Source organism: Fundulus heteroclitus, unplaced genomic scaffold (genome assembly GCF_011125445.2).
Source record: "Fundulus heteroclitus isolate FHET01 unplaced genomic scaffold, MU-UCD_Fhet_4.1 scaffold_62, whole genome shotgun sequence".
Classification (NCBI taxonomy): Eukaryota; Metazoa; Chordata; class Actinopteri; order Cyprinodontiformes; family Fundulidae; genus Fundulus; species Fundulus heteroclitus.
Window position 1 is genome coordinate 1,108,297 of NW_023397055.1, and position 16,616 is coordinate 1,124,912.

General features: G+C 41.5%; 1 long non-coding RNA gene across 1 annotated transcript; it reads left to right on the forward strand.

Moving 5' to 3' along the window:
• The first annotated feature begins 6,492 nt into the window (after window positions 1–6,492).
• Window positions 6,493–15,710, forward strand: LOC105924008. Its single transcript, XR_004929985.1, has 3 exons — window positions 6,493–6,638; window positions 6,809–6,895; window positions 15,628–15,710. It is a non-coding gene; the product is annotated as an uncharacterized LOC105924008 (long non-coding RNA).
• The last annotated feature ends 906 nt before the right edge of the window (window positions 15,711–16,616 follow it).

Sequence of the window (16,616 nt, forward strand, 5' to 3'; positions counted from 1 at the left end):
TGTTTTTGTGCTTCAAAGCGAGCAAAGAAGCGGTTCAGATTGTTGAGCAGAGGGATGTTGCTCTCACAGCTCTGTGGCGCGAGCTTGTAGTCCGTGAGGGCCTGAATGCCCTGCCATAGGCTTTGTGCGTTCCTGCTGTCTTTGAAGTGGTTATCTTGTGAGTGTATTCCTTTTTAGCTTTCTTGATGCCACGGGACAGGTTGGCTCTCGCTGTTCTCATGCCAGCTTCATCCCCAGCTCTGTGGGCTTTATTCCTTGCCCTCAGCAGCCTGAGGACATCCCCTGTCAACCATGGCTTCCAGTTAGCCCGAGTGATGATGTCTTTTGTGTGAGTCACATCATCAATACACTTGGTGATGTAAGAGGTTACAGTGTCTGTATACTCCTCTATCTGGTTGTTGTAAGTAGCTGCCTGCTTAAACATTTCCCAGTCTGTTGTGTCAAAGCAGTCCTGAAGAGCATCGGAGGCTCCCTCAGGCCACACTTTTACCTGCTTACAAACCGGTTTGTTCGCTTTTACCCTTTGTTTGTATGCGTGCATTAGCATAACAGTGATATGGTCAGAAAGTCCAATGTGGGGGAGGGGGGAGGCTTTGTATGCTCCTTTGTGTGTAGTATAAACCAGGTCCAGGGTGTTATCTCCTCTTGTTGGAAAATCAACATGCTGGTGTAGCTTTGGAAGTACAGTTTTAAGATCAGCATGGTTAAAATCTCCAGTGAAGATGGTGTGCCGTCTGTTGTTCACTGACAGCCTGGTACAGTTCACTAAGAGCCGCGTTCTTATCACTGTTGTTGTTGGTAGGCGGGATGTATACTGCGACTAGCAAAATCGCGGTAATTTCCCTTGGCAGGTAAAAAGGACGGCACTTAATGATCATAAACTCTGCTAGTTGTGAGCAGTGTTTGCATACTACTACAGTGTCCCGGCACCATTCGTCACGGATGTAAACACAGATTCCTCCTCCTTGTGATTTACCTCCCTTTACAATGGCCCTGTCTGCTCGATAGCATGCTAACTGCTCCAGTTGTACAGCAGAGTCCAGAATGTTGTCATTTAACCAAGTTTCAGTGAAGACAAACACACAGCGGTTACTCACTGTCCGGTTCGTTGATCTCAGCAGTCGTATGTGGTCCATTTTGTTATCCAGTGATCGTACATTTGCCAGGAGAATGGATGGTATAGCTGAGCGAGTTTGGCTGGCCGCCAGCCTGGCCCGGATGCCTCCGCGCTTGCCCCTCTTCTGCTTCCTCGCACACCGCTTCTGACGCTTTCTTTCCGGGGGAGGAGTAGCAGGCGAGTCCGGTGTTTTTGCAAGCCGGAATAGTCCAAGTTCCTTTAGCGTCTCTGTTGCAAAATCCAAAACGCTGCAAGGCTTGCTTTTACGGATGTCAATTAAAAACTGCTTGCCGTACTTGTAGTATAACATAATTAGACAAGACGAACACGTAGAACAAAACACCGTACGGTTGGAACAGAGAGAGGTCGCTGCGTGTGCACGCGCCACCTAAGGAGGCGCGTGCACATCAGCTTGATCTTGTTACCATATGATATACTTGGAATTTTCCCACCAACACTTTCTAGAAAGCCTCACGGGTCAGGGGTTTTCTGAGTCTGATGCTGATGAGGCCTTAGTGCAGCTTTCAGAGAGCAGAGGATGTTCTTCAGTGCCCTCCTACCTCATTGATGGTGTTTCACTCTGGTTCTGTTCTACAGGGAAGAATGATGACGACAACAAACATGATTCTGATGGACGGTTGGTTGGAGTGGAGGTAGCTGCCATAATTATAACTGCTATTGTTGCTATTGTTGTTTCTATCCATAGAAAAACATGAAAAGAAATTAAATCGAAACTGGCCTCCTGGAGCAGCAGTTGGACATCAGCAGAGTTTAAAGTTTAAAGTTGTGCAATTATACACTGTTTAAAGTTATTTAATGTTTCATAAATAACTCTCTGTCTGTTAAGTGTTGACTGGTGATGATCAGCTCTTAAGCTGATATCAAGACAATGGTTGAAAGGGATGAATTTGAGCACTAGTGATCTTTTTAACAGCAAACCCATAAATAGGGTGACACCTCAGATTAACTAGGAGTTAAATCTGGAGACAAATACGTTCTACACAACACAAAATAAGCTTATGAAATGTCTTATTAAACAAATATGCAAAGCATCTTAGGTTAGATATCTAAGCCTCTAACTTTCCTGGACATGGAAGTCAATTTTGAAAGCGCATAACTGTGGATTTTCATTTAAGACTTGTGGTTTAAGCAAATATGAGGATAAGTCACATCAGTCAGTAATATTAACTTTACAGTTAAATCCACTCTGGGACTGTTGGTTATTGTCAGGTTCAAACACCTAAAACTTTCATTAACAACACAAGAAGGAGAGACAACAATGAGATTGGTTTTCAAATAATCTTGCAAGGAGATCGAACGCAGATGCTTAATACAGATGTCCAAATTCGATCTGAAGCAAATCCGTCGCCTCCTCTCTATTTATTAGGAAAGGGAATCCCTGGTTCCATTTTGAATCTAAGGGGTAGGGATAAGCAAAATAACTGTGACCTTCCAGATAAAACCAAGCAGTTCACACAGTGCAGCACTCCAGATGGCTGAATAGAGTTCATAAAAACACTGATCATAGTCACAACATATTTCTCTGCTTTCTGCAGGCCTTCTGCAAATATGAGAGAGATCTAAAACCTTAAAACTTCTTAGTAGTAAAGAGTAAATATATATGATAAATGAAATGAAAATAGTAAATAACATAAAATATGTAGACATAGTAATAATAATTCTATCGGTTATACCAGATACCTTGATTGATTCAAGCATCTGAATTTAAGCTTTTGTAGTACAGCTTATTATCACTAGCTGAGAATTTTTTTTAGTTAACTTTTATTTTGCTCTACACACACATACAATAAAGGAGTGACAACTTCTTTTCAAATTCAAGAATTTAATAAAATTAACATCCAGAGAACATCACTATGTAATACTGTTTTTCTGAATTAGCACAATATTTTGATTAACAAATCCTCTCTACTAGGCTAGTGAAACTTAGCTAAACTACTAAGCAAAATGAAGATAAAAAGAAGCTAAGCTAAGGAACTATTTACATGCAAAACAAACAAAAGACAAAACAAAAGTGGTTGATCATAATCAGAATAATTCAGTGAATCCTGGTTCACTGCAGATCTGATTCCAAAAAGCATGGAATGGAGTTAGTCGTAGTTTTTACCTTTATTTTCACGTCACCATCATTACTGACTTAGACTTAGACAAACTTTCTTGTCAATTTGTATGCACAGAGTGCGTACAGAACGAAATTTCATTTGCATACAGCTTGAGAATTTCAGTGAATTGCAGTGGATTTCCGAATAAAGTAACTTTGCAGGATAGTTACAGGATAAAGTGCAGCAGTGATTTCACAGTACAGCAATTGAAATGTGACAATGCAGGACACATGTGATACAGAGTCCAGTTTATAGTTCAACATTTCTAGCAGTTCAACAGTCTGATGGCAGCAGGGAAAAAGCTTATGCAGAACCTAGTGGACCTGCAGCGGATGCTGCGGAACCTCTTCCCAGAGGGCAGCAGGGAGAATAGTCCATGGTGGGGGTGTGAGGGGTCCCTGATGATGTTACGGGCTCGAGACACACAGCGCTCGGATGCGATGTCCTTAGTGGAGGGAAGAGGAGCCCCAATGATCCCTTCTGCTGTCCTCACCACTCTCCTCACGTTCTTCCAGTCGACGGCACTGCAGCCTCCGACTGCAGTTGAAGGATTGCAGCATAAGTTGATTGCAATTGAGAGGAGCCAAATCATGCATCAGTTTCAACTGCTTGGCAGCTGCTGAGGAACGGTCACACGGACATCAATAGCACTATCTGCTGCTGTTGCAGACATAATCTTTCCTCCTCATGTCAAAAGAGGAAAAAAAGAGAAAAGGAAAAGAAAAAAATCATGTTTTGGGATCTGGTTTGATGGGTGCAATCTTTTAGGACGCCACTGGATTGACCCAGGTGCAGACAGGCAGGCAGAAGCAGCAGGGACAGTTTAAGAAATTAATGAAGAATTGAAAGCAAACACTTCTGTATAAAAGCAGACAAAAACCAGCATGACTTGGATTGGCTTGGTATGGCTTGACGTGGCATAATGTAGCATGACATGAACAAAACTGAACTTATCCATGAAGAGTGAATAGAATTGACTAACATAAATATAAATAATAGGTGCAGGTGAAGGAGAGTGATTGGGATAAACAGGTGAACTGACTGACACTGATTAAGGAGGCAGGTTGAGTGTAGGAAAAAAAATATGACTATAATAAACATAAACATAGAAGAAACATCTTATAAATATGACCTTAATGAAGTGAACCTTTATTGCAAAACCCAAATGGCAAAACCAATAACTGAATAAGGCAAGACATAGAGAACATAATAAACAAGAAAAACACAAATCTAAATAAAGACTATAACCAAAAACCTCAAATAATGATGCTGTACAGCTATAACACCCTTACAGAAAAAAAAAGTCCTCACTCAGCGCGCTCGCGCTCTGTTACAGCAGTATTTGGTGGGGGCCCCTTTGGAGTGAGTCAGAGTGGACGGTTTAGAGCTGTTATCAATCTGACAACCGGTGCTTTCTTGTGACCATGGAATACTTCACAAAGTGTTCCGAGGCATCAATGGCCCAAGGTGCAATCCCAGCAGTCGAAAATCTAGTGGAAGAGATATTTGCTCACTTTGGGCTTGCCTGTTGAGGTTGCACAAGGATCCAACTTTCCAGTTTTTGGGGGGAAGTCTGCTGATCAGGATGACACAACTCCATCTTAAAATTAGTAGCCTCATTATTACATGCTGCTCTTTGGTAGAAAAATCCATGTTTTTTCTAAAGTTCCAATTGACAATAGCCTTTACTCTATAATCATTTATGCTGCAATCCTTCATGCTTTGGTGCTCCACTAGGGGGCATCCCTGCAGGTCCTTAGCCTTCATCCTCTCCTATCTTCCTGTCTTATCAACCATCTGTATTTCCTAATTTTCTACATCCATGAACCACCTCTGTTGTCTTCATCTGTTCCTCCTGCCTAACACCTCAATTTTAAGATGCTTTGTCCAACGTTACTCGTGATGTGGGAAAACTACCATCAGATATTTCAACACATTTAAAACTAGTGTTGCTGAGTACATTTTACTATTCTGAACTTAGTTTGTCAGCTAAATGTAATTCTTTAATTGTGTGTACAGGTAATTCTGCCGCTGACAAAATGAGCTCCATGATGTAGAGGAAGGAGGCGGGCTCAGCTTGGTGTGAGCAGCTAAACTGAAGGATGGTCAGATCATTCAGAGGAACGATGAGAGGCACAGCTCTACCACATCTGCTCTGTAAGTAGAAACGTTTCACTCTGGTTGGATCAAAGTTATGCGCGGTTTAGTATTTCTGGTGGTTTTGTTTTGAATAAAACTTAAGAAATCAGAGCATTTAAGAAAATAAGCAAGTGTTAAAATTCAGAGATAATCAGTTTCCATGTTTGTTAGAAGTTAAACAGTTTCAGTTCTTGATAAAAAAATATATATATAATATTTTCTTCAGTTCTGATCTTCTTGCTCTGCTGTACGGTGATTAAAGGTTGGTAAACGTCTTCCTCAACATTCAGACATAAAACGCATTTCAGAAAAATAGACTTTTACAAACCATCTGATTTGAATAATCAATGGAAATTCCTTAATCTCAGTTTGATTTATCCTTTACAACAACTGAAATCATTAATATTTTATCATTTCAGTCCTCCCAGCTGGTGTGACTGTGAGTCCCAGCAGCTCTCAGTTCTTTAAAGGAGACTCTGTGTCTCTGAGCTGTGAGGAGGACAACAGCTCTGCTGGATGGACTGTGAGGAGGAACACAACCAGAGGAACCAGGAATGAGTGTAAAGATCCATGGGGACAACCTGCTGGTTCCTCCTGTATCATGAACTATCTGTACCCACATGACAGTGGAGTTTACTGGTGTGAGTCCAGAGAAGGAGCAGCCAGCAGCAGCAGCATCCAGCTCACTGTCACTGGTAAGATCAGACTGTGGAGTTAGTGTTGATGAAGCTGTGTGGAAATGGATGAAATGCTGTAGTTTGTCTCTGTGTTGAGGTGGATCAGTGATCCTGCAGAGTCCTGTCCTCCCTGTGATGGAGGGAGATGACGTCACTCTGAGCTGTCACACAAAGACCGCTCCCTCCAACCTCCCAGCTGCTTTCTATAAAGATGGCTCCCTCATCAGGACTGAGCCTGCAGGTCACATGACCCTCCACCATGTGACCAGCTCTGATGAAGGCCTCTACAGGTGTAGCATCAGCGCTCATGGAGAGTCTCCATCCAGCTGGATCTCTGTCTCAGGTCAGGAGGATTTAAACAGATCTTTAACTTAGAGTGTTAAAATCAATCATTGATCCTCTAATAATTCTTTATTTCAGAGAAATCCTCAACATGTTCTCCAACAACCACTCCTTCTCCCACATCAAGCTCTCCAGCCTTGTCCCACTTTCTTCCCTATGGGCTCCTGTCTCTAATATGTGCCATTGTTGGCGTTTTAATACTGGTTTTAGTCGTGATACATCATGTTAACAGAAAATCTAAAGGTAAGATCAACATCTGTCATGCACATTAATCATTTTAGGTGAGAGTTTCTGTGTTTTCGTTTGACATGTATGCAAAAGTTTAATGTTTTCCATCCATAATTCTAATAATGTTTTGATATTATACAAAAAAGATGAATTGGTAAATTAGATTGTTGTTCATTTATTTTCAGGTAATCAGGAAGACGGAGAGGAGAGTATCACTTACAGCGATGTTAAAATATTACAGCATAGACAACGGATAAACAAACCAAGCCAGGGTAAATTTGTTTTTTGTATTTTTTTTTCCTATTTAATTATGTTTTCTAGCACCACATAAGATTAGGCTGAACGTTTAGTAATTTAAAATGTTTAGAACACGAGGAGTAACTTAATAATGTCATTATCATAAATAAACTGTTAAGCCATTCATATTAATAGCATCTTAATAAACATTTTAACCAACTGAAAATTAAGTAATGAAACAATGGACCTGATTGACATTATTTTTCCTAGTAGCTCTACAGTTCTGAGACTGTGGGTAAAGTGAGACACTTTATGATTTTTCTCATTTTACTCCAAATGTACTGTATGTTTGTGGTTATGTACAGTAAATTGCCCAGTTTGTATTGCAGTTTGTGGTTTTTCTGCTAACTGACTCTAACAGACTGTGTGGTCGTCCAGTTTCCTGTTTCTGTATCTCAGCTGTAACTTCTCATACCCACGCTGTATACTGGGTGCATTGCAGTACTGATATGAAGAGACTGATCTCCTCTACTAGAACACAGTTGTAGTAGAGGATATGTCATTATTCTTCTGCTAATGGAAATTGCTACCAAAACCAAACTGATTGTATGGTAAAATAGGATCTACCGATCACTGGCCCAAGGTGCAACCCCAACTGTCAAAAATCTAGTGGAAGTAATATTTGCTTACTTTGGGGTTGCCTGTTGAGGTCCAAAGTGAAAAGGATGCAACTTTGAGTTTCCAGTTTTTGGGGAGGTCTGCTGATCAGGATGACACAACTTCATCTTAAAATTGGTAACCTGGTTGAGCGGTTTATCTGCACACTGGCTACACAGCTTGATATTCTCCAGAGCCAACACTAGCATGTTTGGGCTTGCCACCCTCCCTTAGTTATTTGGCCCTACTGCAGTGCTGTTGAAAAGTGCAATCATTGCATATTTGTGGCCCTCATGTGTGGAAGGGAATTTGAAACACCTCTGGAACCAATAATATGACCGTAGCCTTGGATTGCAGTTGGGCAGGAGATGGAAGTTGAGAGAATGCCTTTGTATATCCACTAGGACCAAGCTTAACCTGGAGAACAGTAGAAGAGGGCCCATTACAGTAGGTGCCAGAAAAGATTGTTTGTGCAAGGAGATAAAGTTTGTGTGTGTTGCCCTGTCCAAAAGAAGGATTTGTGCTCCAAGCTTTGTGGTCACAAGCAGGGACCTGCAGTGGTAATGATAGGCTGTCAGAGGTGGTGGCCCTCATATGCATCTCAGGGCAGATGTGTATGGTGGTGTTGCACCATAGGCCTCTTGCACTTTATCAACCAGTTTCCTCCTGTGCCATTGGGAAGGATACCAGCAGCACCCAACATCCTACTTTATGCCCCTCCTATTTAGAGGGGCCCAAATGCCCAGGCTGTTGGTAACTTTGGAGAGAGTGCCGGGCAATGTTGTTTTTAGGGAACACTAACACTGAAAGTGAAGTCTATGTAGTGGCCTAAGATGCAGTGGCCACTACTGCAAGGAATAATGGGACTGTTTTTGTGATGTCAATGTGAGATGCTATTGAGTTTAGTTAATCAAGTTACCATAACTGTCCCACTGATCCTCAACACTAGCAAGCTGCAGGGTTGTGTCCTCAGCCATGCCCACTTAACTGTCTTTAGACACAAATGCTCTGCTATCCACCACACACACATGGGTGTGAAGTTTGCATACTATACCCCTATGGTGGGTCCACTACAGATATCAGCTTCACAGCAGTCTTACACAGTGGTGCACCAAGAACAACCTGATCCTGATCCACTAAAGTTGAACATTTATGTCTTTTATCTGTGTCTTATTTATGAACTCAGTGTCAGTGTCTCACCAAAATATTTTTGGGGTTGCATAATGACAATGAAGATTTAGATTCTTGATCGGTTATTATTTTAACAGAGCTTATCAGGCTTTATTTGGCTGTCTATTTAACATTGTGTGTGACTAGTGCTGCAGCATGTGTGGGACTGCTGTTACAATTAATGTGTATAGTTATTATAGCTTAGGTTGCTCACTGTTCATACTGTTGCAATTGTTTGGTTGAGCATTTATTGGAACATTGGATTTGAATTGAAGACTTCGATTTCTATCTCTGGTTATCTAGAGTTTATCACACTATAATTACCTCCTAAACCTTAAGACTGATTATTCCACTCAACATCAGCCATCAAGATCCTATGATAATGGTCTTTGAGGTCACAGTGGAGGAATCTTTACCCACCCTTCTTTGCAGAATTGTTTTGAATTCAAGGTTTAAGATAAGATAAGATAGGCTTTATTGATCTCACATTGGAGAAATTCACATGTCACATCGGCTCAGTAATCAGTAGTCATAAGAATAAGGAGTCAAGTAGGACGAGGTGCATCAGTTATATACCGTGTGTTCTCGTTATACCATGGATCAAAAGGAGTAGGTAAGAAAAAGAAAAAAAGAAAATACAAAAAGAAATAAGGCAGAGGATATCTTATGTACATTCACTGTGGCTTATACGCATGTGTATTGACATATATTCAGGTGTAATAGCAGCAGAAGTCACTTCTTTCAGGATTATTGCTCAATGTATTAAATAAAATTGCACATTAGTTATTGCATGTTGGTTCTTACAGTTACAGTTTGTTTGAGCATGAACAGCCTATTTAAGGTTACATCACAGCATATCTGTGACTTAACTTGGCCACTATAAAACCGCTATTACTCTCATTTATGAGCCAATCAAAGTTGGCTTGATGGTGTGTAGATCATTGTTCTGCTGAAAAATCCAACTAAGCTTGAGGGTAGCAAACTAATGACTAGATATTCTCTGTCAGAAGTTTCTAACAAAAGAGAAGAATTCATAGTTCCTTTGATTATAGCAAGTTGTCCACGTCCTGAATCTACGAAGCAGTCCCACACCATTCCATTCCTTCTCAATGTTTGACTTTATAAAGTTCTTTATTTGAAATGCTGTTAGTTTTACACTAAATGTAACAGATTGCACAACATCCAAAGAGTAACACTTTTTTCTTGTCAGTACGCAGAATATTTTACTAAACGTCTTGATTCCCTAGTTTTAGTTTTTTGGCAATGTGAGACAAGCCTTTATATTCCTTCACTCTTATTGTTGAATAATGAATTCTTATCTTTACTGAGCAAGGAAGGCTTGCAGAGGTTTAACCATTGATCTGTCTTCTTCTGTGACCTCCTTGACGAGTCTTTGATGTTCGCTTGGATTAATATACTTGCTCAGGCACTCCATATTTGGATATTAGTTCTCACAGCAGGTCTCATGAGTCCCAATGCCATTGAGATTGCTTTGTTACTCTTCTCCAGTCTAAAACATGCCCATCTATTCATCCATTGTCTTCTGCTTATCAGAGATATGGTTGCTGAGGCAACCGATCCAGGAGAAAAACCCAAACATCCCTCTCCACAGTGACATCCTTCAGCTCATTCATGGAGGCCATGGCGTTTCCAGGCCAGATGGGATATATATAGTAACATCAAAGGAACAATAAGCAATAATGACCCCTACTGGTTAAAACCTGAAAAACATACACAATGTCTTTCACATAGACCCGCCATTTTCTCATCAGTCCATTGTTGCTGTTAAACTCCACTGAATTTTTACTTACACAACATAGCTATTTAATGTTGTATTTTGTTCTATTTCTGGTCTGCTCTCTTATTGGCTTCCATGTTTGCAGGCTGCTGCTCTTTTGCCAAAATAAAATATAAAATACTGCGCTTTGTTTTGGGAACTCTGGGAACTCTCATATGATTGGCTCAGGAACCAGGAAGCTACACTCTGAACCAAAGTGGTTTTGGACCATACATCTAGGTCTGAAAGGAGAAAGACATTATTAAGACATTGTTGATGAAGAAGATAGCTTGTTTATAGGAAATGTTAATTTCATCCTGAGTGACACCTTCACCTTACTTATTGCTCCTTTAATGTTATTTGACAACAACAACAAGCATCACTCTTGTGACATTGTAGATTGTCTAATATGCTCTAATATTGCATGTAAGCCTACGATATTAAAATGTTTTTGGTATATAAACACTGAGGATTATTTTCCATCCTATAAAACTTCACTAAGTCCAGCTTTAAAATATCGGCATTATCCCTTTAAACTCTAAGTTATTCAGTTTCAGCTCATAAATCTAAATAAACATTTTCCATGCAATAACAAGAGCATATCTCAATACCAAGATATAACAAGACGCAATTTCTCATAATAATGAGATATATACCAGTAGAAAATTGGTCTTGTCTTCTATTATGCTTTATTATTCAGCATTTTAGTAGATTTATTTATACATCTATAGAGCATTCGATTGTTTAAAAGAGCCTTTACTGGTTGTATATCTTCTCATGCTGTACCAATTAACAATACTGATATTTCTTCATGGGGTGCAAAACTATGAGAAGGTAGCTGAAGCCCGGGCTGTGGTTTGGTCTTTGTAGCTGCTGATTCCTTTCAAACTGTTTGCTACTCACTTTGATGTGAATGCATCTCATTCGAGCAAACAGAGGTGAGATGCCCTGTGGTTTTCACTGCAAAGCTTCATACAAACTCTCATGACTTACCACCACCCCTCCACGAAAGCTGGCCCTCCTGATAAAAATATATAAAAGCCTCAAAATAACCTTTACTGGAATGGCATAATCACTTAATCTATAATCTACACATAGAACAAAAAAAGACAACTATTAAATTTGGGATGCAATTTAGTGAGGTTATGGTCCTCCCCACGATCAATCGCGATTAATCGCATAATTTCAATAGTTAACTTGAGATTAATTGCATATTTTATCTTTTTATTTGTGAAAGTGTAAAAGCCTATTTGGGCATTCATAATGGAATTTAGCAATAAATGACACTAGTTAAAACAAATATTTTCATTTTTTTATTTTCAAGCACTTTTCAGAATTGAAATGAAAACATCCTGGTGCCATAAAATAATAAACTCTGGCCTATAATGGCTAGATCACTAGACTTTAGACAGCTTTATTTGTCATTCTGCATGCACAGAGTGCGTACAGAACAAAATTTTGTTTGCATACAGCTTGAAAAATCATAGTAAATTGCACTAAATTTCAGGATAAAGATGCAGCAGCGATATATGTAAACGATTGAAATGTAAACAATGAAAAACAATGTAACAATGTAAACAGTGCAGGGGAAATGTGCTATTGTGTGCTATTCACGGTATCCGTGTAATATACGAGTGTGGTACAGAGTCCGTTTTTCGGCCTCGACAGCCCAGAGTCACTAGCAGTTCAACAGTCTGATGGCAACTGGAAAAAAGCTTTTACAGAACCTGGTGGACCTGCAGCGGATGCTGCTGAACCTCCCTCCAGAAGGCAGCAGGGAGAACAATCCATGGTGGGGGTGTGAGGGGTCCCTCATGATGTTTTGGGGTCGGGACACGCAGCGCTGTGATGAAAGGTCCTTAATGGAGGGAAGAGGAGCCCCAATGATCCCTTCTGCTGTCCTCACCACTCTCCTCACGTTCTTCCAGTCGGAGGCACTGCAGCCTCCACACCACACAGAGAGACAGCTGGTCAGAATGCTCTCTATGGTGCTTCTGTAGAAGGTCTTGAGGATGGGCAGGGGCAGGATGAGGCTCTCCTCATCCTCCGCAGGAAGTACAGTCGTTTCTGTGCCCTCTTCACCAGTGACGTGGTGTTCACAGACCAGGTGAGGTTGTCCGTGATGTGCACCCCCAGGAACTTGGTGCTACTGACCACCTCCACAGCTCAGCTGACCACCTCCACAGCTCAGCTGTGGAGGTGGTCAGCAGCACCAAGAGGAACTTGGTGCTGCTGACCACCTCCACAGCTGAGCTGTTGATGAGCAGTGGAGCGTGGCGAGGCCGGTTCTTCCTGAAGTTGACGATGAGCTCCTTTGTCTTCTCTACGTTCAGGATCAGGCTGTTGTCTCTGCACCAGCCCACCAGCTGCTCCACCCCCTCTCTGTAGTCCTGGTCGTTGTCGTCTCTGATCAGGCCCATCACCATTGTGTCTTCTGCAAACTTCACGATGTGATTGGTGGTGAACCTTGGGACCTCGTGTGTCATCAGGGTGAACAGCAGGGGGCTCAGGACGCAGCCCTGAGGGGAGCCTGTGCTGAGGGTGATGACATCAGAGGTGTTCTGTCCAACCCGGACTGACTGAGGTCTGTTGGTGAGGAAGCCTAGCAGCCAGTTGCGAAGGGGTGTGCTGAAGCCCAGATGTTCTAGTTTTCCCACCAGATGCTGTGGGATGATGGTGTTAAAAGTTGAACTGAAGTCCAGGAACAGCATCCGCACGTGCGTGTTCTTCTCTTCCAGGTGTGTCAGGCTCAGGTGAAGAGCAGAGGAGATGGTGTCCTAAGTGGAGTGGTTTTTCTGGTAGGCAAACTGGAATGGGTCGAGACTGGAGACAATGTGTTCCTTTACCAGCCTTTCAAAGCACTTCATCATGATGGGAGTCAGTGCAACAGGCCGGTAGTCATTGAAACAGGTGACTTGAGGTTTCTTCGGCACCGGAATGATGGAGGCAGACTTAAAACATGCTGGTACTGTGGCTTTGTCCAGTGAGGTGTTAAAAATGTCTGTGAGGACACCAGCTAGCTGACCTGAACACTCCTTGAGCACCCGCCCCGGTATGTTGTCGGGGCCTGGGGCCTTCCGCGGGTTGACTCTCCTCAAAGTCTTCCACACGTCGGCAGTGTCAAAGCGGAGGACCTCCTAACACCCTGATGTTTAATCATTGTGCTGAAGTTTAAAAGGTCTGCACTTAACTCCTGGGTATTACAGATTCGGGGAGCAGAAGCTTCCGATTGCTTTTTCAGCGTTGCACCAGGTGTTGTGGATGAACGTTATCAGGCATCCCCCTTTTCTTCTAATGCCACTTTGTTTTGGTCCACTCTAAAAAAAAAGAGAGCGGCCTGCTAGCTCACCTCTCACGTCAAGCATGTTTTCAATAAGCAATGTCTCTGTGGAGATCGTTACACAGCTGTTCAAATTACATGAAGCAATCCTCATGTAATTGCTTCATGATCCCTCGTCCATTTTATTGGCGAGGGATCTAACATTGGCCAGGAGGACACTGTGCAGGACCGGCTAATGCGTGTTTTCCTTTAGCCTGGGGCCAAGTCCGCCACCTTGTTCTGCGTTTCTTGCCTTAGAGGTGGGGGGAACAGAGGCCATGTTGTCTGTTGTATTCCAGGCAGAACAAAGTCCGGTTTTGGCGACTGGTACAATCCAAAGGCTTGAGTTTGTCCAAAGATCCAGCAGCTCTTCTCTCCCATATCTGACTGGAGCTTGCATTTGGCGATAAGACAAATAAAAATGCAAAGAATACCATGAAAAGCTGATAGCCTCCAGTGGCTGCAGGTTTCTACGCCACCAATTTGGAAGAACTACAGGAAATGTGATCCAGGCTTCTATTCTTCTTTTTCTTGTGACAACTGACCACCTACCTACTTAGCATTGTCATGATATCAGCTTTTGTTTATGTTTTTTTGGACTGGCTGGCTGTTCCCTCTTCACACTCTGCTCCACTCATCACAGTCTGCTACACCTACAGCGGTTTATTTAAATCAACTTGATTCCCCTGGAACTTTATATGCCTTTCCCAGTACGTCTTTGCCTGATTTTCTCTCAGCTTTGCATGAGTCTTCCCTAGTGCTTGTGTGCGCTGCCTGCTGATTCTATGTTCCTGTGTTCACTCTGCTTATGATTCTGGTCACAACCTCTGGTTTGTTGTTTTCTGCTCCACCCATTATGCCATCATCTGCCTCTTCTACCTGCCACCAGCCTGTTTTTTTTATTATCTGCCTGTTTTGGCTGTCACCATCTCATCATTCACAATAAACTTTTTAGGCACAACACCTGAGGTCCGGCTGAATTATTGGGGTCTCTAATAGGTTTAGCATACGAAAGCGTGGCTCGACACGACTCATGTATTAGGTCATGAACCATTTTGTTCCTCCTTTTATTTCAAGGAATCCATGCTTGCACAGGTAGAATATGCAACACCTGTACAAAAATATCTCAGATCAAGAACAATAATTATTTTAGCAATATGATAACTATACATCTGGTGGCAGGTTATTTTTTCCAATAAGTTTATTTATTTTTTGTTTTATATGATCTTTTACTGGTGATTAATTTTTGTGTTGAAATTAACTATTGTTCTTACGTTTATTAGAGTATATTTTTGTTTCAGTATCTGTAATAATAGAACACAGCCGGACACAGAATAATGTTTTTTTTGTGAGGATGAGTTGTGGCAACTGAGGCAGGGAAGCAGAACCAGATTAGACCAGGGGTTGCAAGTAGTGACAGACCTGAACCAGTGCTGAAAGCAGGAGGCTGTTGATCAGAACAGGCAATGCCGACCTAGGAAACACCAGAGCAGAGCAAGAGGCTGGAATCTTGTTCATCATGGAGTCACTGGCAGGATCAGGAGTCCAGCTGGCTGAGACACGGAAACTGGTTGAGATTCGGCAGTAGCACACATGAACCAGGACAAAGACAATCTGGCAGTGAGTGGATGACTATGGAAGGCATAGGTAGGCAGGAGGACAGGTGAGCAGAGATGACAGTAATTAGTGGCAGCAGGTGAATCTGATCAAGAGCAGAGTGGTGGCTGGAAGGAGACTAAGCTGACCGGATGGTGGTTGGTGGCTGAGATGTGATAGTCAGGAAAAGTCCAAAACAAAGAAACAAAAATCTAAATCATGACAGTATCATCTTTTTTTCTTTTTAGAATATCCACCAGAACCAGAAGTCGTCTACTCTTCACTGAGGTAGTCCTCCAGTCCCAGCAGAAACCTCCAGCTGTCAGCTCATTCACAGCCTGTTTCCGAAGATCTGTTTATTTCTCTATAAATGAGCTCAGCAAGATGTAACCAAAGGCGTCCTGAATGTATTTCATTGTTTCCCTGTCAGTGTGCTGTCTGATGTTCTCAGTAGCTTCACTGTTATACTCCTATAACCTCTGCAGCACAGTGGTTCCTCTGCAGCTTCAACATGTTCTCACCTGTGGTTCTTTAGCTTGTTTCTAACAAACAGACACACTGTTCCTGTTTGTTTGTGGCTAGCTGATGGAAACTATTCTTCACAGCAGCCTGCAGTGCAAATAAAACCAAAACCGCAGAATCAAACCTGTTAAAAGCTGCAGAAAAACCTATCAGAGTGTTAAATCAAACCCTTTAGCTTGTAAGGTTTTCCTTTAGAAGTACTTTAAAATTAACAAACTGCAGGTAATGTTGAATGAACCTTAATCCGGGTTATGTACATTAATAACATAAACATTGCATATTTGTTATTGCTTATATAATTTTTATGTGTAATTTATGCCAGTAAAGTGTAATGAAGTCTAATTGGACCCACTGGTTCCTTGATTATTTCTCCCTCAGAGTTTCCTGATGGGTCACAGCTCAGCCATCAGTGGTTTTACCCCCTGATGAAATCTGCAGCTTGTCTCAATATTTAGGTCTCTGGACCTTAAATTATTTGAGTGATCTGGTCTAAATAAACCAACTGATATTATTTGAGTTATGAACAATCTGAAGTCCATTGATTTTTAATCTGGTAAAGTTTAATTTGCTAGATAAGTCGTTTTAAAATTGAGATTAATCTAGTTGAATAATGTATAAAATGTGTCTTTTAAATAAGATCTGAAACTGTAATAAAATAAAATAAATAAATAAGGGAAGCCCCATGAAAAATCTTTTTTAATTTTATTGTTTTGCC